Here is a 6,000-nt window from a genome sequence, read left to right on the forward strand (position 1 = left end):
AAATTCTGTGGGATCAGATCAGATTTATGATTCTTGACCACCGAAGAGCTGTAATGTTGTAGGTTGTCTAGAAATGTTACTGACATGCGACGCGGCTGTTATCATATAATGCCGTACCTGTATGTAAAGAGTTTCATTTAGCTCAAAGAGAATTATGCTCAAAGAGCACTTTTTGGATTAACTACTAGACCTATTTCTCTTCATTTTTTTTTGTATATTGTAAGTCAAGATAATAACAAATATGTGGTTTAAATTAAGTTATAAGTGGTTTCCCCATACGGTGTAATGTTGTAGGTATCGATGTAATGTTGTACACGAATATAGCCACTCATCTCCTGCTGACGTACAAGGGACGTAGTGCGGCTGCGGCTGGTACTTTCCTGCTGACGTGCTGGGGACGTAGTGCGGCTGCGGTTCTTTTCATAGTAACGTCAGGGAAACACACTCAAAAACGATCAACGTCGGTCGCCTAATTAAGCGGTATAAGTTAATTATTTTTTAAAGTTTCACGATTCGTCGTTACAACTGAGTGACCGATTTCCCCCGCCAACCCGAGCAAAAAAACGGCACGACCGTACCATCTTTTTCTCAAATCAAAGCTTTTCAGGTCAATTTTCACCGCCTATAACGTTGTGGATAAAACAAGAAGCTTTTTTTTTTAAGGTGGGAAAATCCTCCAATGACTTCCCTTGCCTTAGGAGAGGCAAGAGGGGGCGAGAGGCGGGAGGTCAGACTCTTACTGATTAAAAACCACCCCGTTCCTACTCCTGCTTTTCGAGTTGGAGCCCCGGTTAACCCGTAAGGTAGTCCGCAGCTCCGGATCAAGCATTAGCCCTAATGGGCCCCACCTGTGGTGGGCCGATGGCTCAGTCGCATGCACGGGTCTGGTTCTGGTCGGGCGGCGAGCTACCCTTGCTCGCCGTCCGCAGACCCGCACTTACGGTGGCCGGAGATTGTCGCGCGATCCCCGACTCCCGGAGTGTCTATTGCGACGGAGTGTCTCTTGTGGCATGAGGAGGTTCGTTCTCTCAGACACCCAGCTTCCTCCGTAGCTAGCATGACTGCTTCGCAGAAGGAGGAGACGGCATCCCCGAGGACACGGCGGTGCTCAGCCCATGCAGGACACACCGCCACTGTGGCCATGATGGTCAGATGGCCAAGTCAATCTATTTTATTTTAAACGGAAAAGAAATGTCATATTGAAATGATAACAATTTACATAATAACTTAAGGCATAAGGTCTCTTAAGTAGGGATTAAATAAAATAACCAACTTGGTATTGCATGCATCTCACAACTTTTTACGGTAGAAAAACAGACGGATTAGGCAGAACGAGACTAAATCTATATCTATACTATATATCAAGTTGAAGAGTTGATTTGTTTGTGTTGGATAGAGCATTTATCGAGGATGGTAACAAAACGACACGCTATGACCAAAAGGATTCGCGCATGACATACATAAATCTTTTCGGTGTCGGTTTTCCTTCCTGACGCTATTATTACAGAACGTACGAACTGATTTCCACGGTTTTGCATTCGTTGGAAAGGTCTCGGGCTCTGTGAAGTTTATAGCAAAGAAAAATCAGGAAAAATTTAAGAGAAACGCAGGAAAACAGGGAAAGTCATTGGTGGCGTAACGGAGTTTGCCGGGTTTGCTAGTTCTGTATAAATATGAAAGTAAACCACGTCTCTGTTCTAATATGTCCGATGTTATAATTACGTTCACCTGCATGCCAGGCCACACGTCCAGTCAAAGACATATGGACACTACATGGGCAGTGCGGCGCGCGGCGGCAGCTCGCGGCACGCGTTGAACTCTTTACCAGGGAGCAGGGACTGCGTGGAGTCGGCACCCAGACGGTGCACGGTAGCAGTGCACAACTATACACCTCCGTCGCCTGTACTCGGCGCCTTGTTTCTTCTATGTACTTATGTTGTATTGCCGCTCTGATATACTATTACACAATTTACATTATCTATATCTATACATAATTATATACTTTATATACTCATATAATTATAAAGCTGAAGAGTTTGTTTGGCCGCGCTAATCTTCGGAACTACTGTACTACTCCGGTTCTCGAATGCGAAGTTTCGTTTAATCTTCGGCCGTAGGTTTTATTGATTTACTAATGAAATTACTTAAAATAACATTTTATTTTTAATTTCATATCAAAACCTATTTATTTATCTTCATTTCATTCGTAGTAGGTACTGATGGCACTTTTCCGGTAGACGACAACGCCATACGGAGGAGGAACCTTCCGTGAGGACTAGTGATGTAACGGATGTCAGTCGTTAGACATTCACGAATGCGAATATTTGCCGGAGATATTCGCAATTTTGGATTTTTCTCAAAAATCACACTCAAGTCTTTGAAGAATACGAATTAGATTAAAATACCTTTCAAAAAATAAGTATAGACTTAATAAAAACCCGACTTCAAGGACCAAAACTAAAAATAAACAAAAGGTAAAAAGCAAAAAATAACTACCTATTGTAAGTCATAATATGTATGTAGGTACTGATATATAAGCAGTGGTAGGTTACAAGTCACAGTAAGACACAGTTGAGTAGTTGATTAGTTTACTATGTCGAACGAAATACATTATTGCGAGACAGTTTAATCGTAAGATAAGGTAATGTTATAATTATATAATAAATTAATACCTATTTCTCTACTGAATTTAGAAAATTTTATGACGTTCATATTCACATGATGAAAAATTGCGAATATCAAAAAATGTGCGAATATTCGCAAATGCGAACGCGAATATTCGCGAATGCGAACGCTAATATTCGTGACATCACTACAGAGGACCTTTATTTTTATTACTGTTTCTGTGATATTTTTATGTTTTGATTGTTTCTTTTATTGGTTTTTCTAATTAATGGTGAATAAATATGTTCATATTATAACTTTCGTGACACATACTAATGGTAAATAAATACATTTTCTTTCTTTCTTCCTATTTTAAAGGTGGAGCTAATATTTCATGAAGTATTCTTAACCGTTGTAGCCAGTGTACGGTGACGGAGGCAGGTCTGCAGGTCTGATGACAATATGTACCGGTGCATATTGTTAGTAATGAGTACAAGAACCAAGAGGTTGCTGAGAGCTGGCCGCCGGTCGCCAGCCGTTGTCAACGCGAACGTGAGCGCGCGGGGCGGCGCTCCACTCCTCTTCCACTAACTCAAATGACGTCAAAATACTAATATACTAAAATCATACGCGCGCGCATACGGCCTGAGAATTTATTCGTGATAATTGTATTCTGAGTGGATTGAGACGCAGGTACTCTTGTTTGAAATCGTGTGGAAACGCTATGAATGTAAATGGCCACTACCAAAGCAGGTTTGTCGCAGAGTCCGGAGTGACAGGTGTTGGCGGGAGGAGGGGTCTCACGTGATTGCGGGCCGCACCGCCGGCCGGCGCCGCTTGGTCCCCGGGGTGCGCGCGCACGTGACGCCGTGACCTCCTGCAGCTGATGCAGCCCGAGCAGTCGCCGGCGCAGCCCGCGAGAGCGGTCGTCGACCCGCCGCCCGCGCGGGCGCATGGGGGAAGTTCTCAGGTATAAGTCGACGCGGCTCAGAGGTGCGGGAAGTGGGAGGAGGGCCGTGTTGGTAGTCATGTGACTGCGCTCAGCGGCGCCGGGGAGGGGAGGGAAGGCCCATTGACGACGGGCGGCGCTCGCTGACTCAACGGAGTGCCCCAGTGCCGCGGTGACGCAGGCTCCCACACATGTATACTGCGTGCTCTCTGTATCGCGCCAGCTGCGACGTAGTCTGCGGCCGGCGGCAGCGCGACCACAGACGTTCGCGTGGGTTTGTTCAGCTTCTCAAAAACTATGATTGTTTTGGGTTATATACATTACCGTACTATACATATAACTACAATACTAATTCTATCATGCACATTCATACATGTCTTGTAACATAATGAACTATTAGGTATATGTATGAAACTTTGTCAATTTTAAACCGATCAGGCTGAGACTTTGCATGCATAAAGCTTCTATGACGTAGGCATCCCCGTAGGAAAGATTTTGATAAATTTCGTCCCTAACTGATACGGTACTTAACTGTTTTTTTTACAAAATCTTTTTTTATCAAACCTCTGAACCGGTTTAAATGAAATTTGGTAAGTACACATGGTTTAAAATACAAAAAAGGTAATAAAATAGTTTTTTTCCCGGAAATCCCACGAGAACTGGAAATATTCGGATAACAATTCGGGACTTTCCATATATTAGCTGCTCAATCAAACTGCTGAATCAATTTGGGTGAAAATTGGTACAGAGATAGTAGATACGTCTCGATAAAAACATATTATAATAGTTTTCATCCCGGAAATCTTACGGTAACGGGAACTATGCGGTGTAATCCCGGACTCCATCTATCTTTTAAACCACTGAACTTATTTCAGTGAAATTCGGTACAACAACAGTAGTTTGAGATCTGGGTTAAGACATTTAATCGTTTTTATCCCAGAAATCTCACGAGAACGGGAACGATGCGTCAAAATCCCGGGGCTCTCTATCTTCCGAACGACTTCTATTTGATAGACATGCGGTACAACGACAGTTGAGGGAAAGGACATGGGACAGTGCGGTACTTATCTAATGGGAACAGGCATATGACCGCCACGCCGTGGGATTGTTTATCTTTTATCTTCACGTAACTAAACCACACAAATAAATTAAACTTCACACCAAACATAACTTAGATACCGAATCGATAACTTAAAAATTACTAATTCAGAAAACCAAATTCTGCCAAAAAACATTATTCCTTGCGGACGAAGTCGCGGGCAAAAGCTAGTGTATGTATACAGGTGTGTATAACGTATTTGTGTGAAATCACAAACCAGTGCACAATTAAATATGTACCTGGATGAGTACCTCCGCGTGCAATATTGCCCATACAGCGCATAGTATCGGCGACACATGTACAGTACAGTGTACAGTACTGACAGTACACACAGATACAGATACCGTCCTCGCACAACTTGTTGTTGTGCGACAGACGCGGCTCGTCGATAATAAGGCGATCGATGCTTCATTTACTTTAATGATTCTCAATTTACCGAATGATATGTTGCCCCGCGACCCCGCGCCCCCGCGCCCCGCCACGCGCCCAGCTTACTAGGAACACAGCACGCGAGTCTCTGTCGCCTCGCAGTGACGAGGCAGGGTACCCGATGCCCGGTCCGGTGCACCACCAATGAGTTGTCGCTATGTATGAGCGGCAGTCGTGTGTTCGGGGCGGCGCTTATTTATTCGACGGCTACTGAATAAATCCAGGTCTAGACGGCTAATATGAGGCTGAACCCCTCGACCCTCGACTATTATCCGTACTTGATTTCCAAAATTGTCTTTGCGCTGCTCGCCTGCAATTACTCCCGTGTAAGGCATCGCCGCTCGTCGTCTCCCGGGATGGAGAGTGAGTGTTGCATTTAGTTCGCGCAGCCTGTGGTGCAGCTCCCGCCGCGGCCCACGCGCCGCGCACGTCACACACAGAACTAAGTTTCCTGCTCACCTACAAACGCGTAGTTTGGCAACAACGAGGTCACACAATGCAAATTAGGTTAAACATCGAAAATTATGAATTTAATCAAATCATTAATAAAAGTGACCATGACGTGTATGGGAGGACAGTAATTTGTCAATTTCAAAGTTAAGTTTAAGGACATAATACTCGCATACATAGATAGTAGTGAAACCAAGCGAAACTGCACGTCCTGTACTGCGCGTGGGAAGCATCGCTCGCAGCTGGACCACGACACTACCAGCCAAGTACCCTACAATACAATCTACCAAGAAAGGCAACAATCACATTAGTGGTGTGATGTACTTAAATATTTATTTTATTATATTTCAGTAGTATTTGTTGTAGTGACAATTACAATACATCAGCTAGGAACATTTCACCACTCAACTGTGACGTTGCAGGGGACGCCAGCCTGGTGACAGGCAGACAAACGGTGGAGCCGTTTGGA

Source organism: Spodoptera frugiperda, chromosome 26 (assembly GCF_023101765.2).
Source record: "Spodoptera frugiperda isolate SF20-4 chromosome 26, AGI-APGP_CSIRO_Sfru_2.0, whole genome shotgun sequence".
Lineage (NCBI taxonomy): Eukaryota > Metazoa > Arthropoda > Insecta > Lepidoptera > Noctuidae > Spodoptera > Spodoptera frugiperda.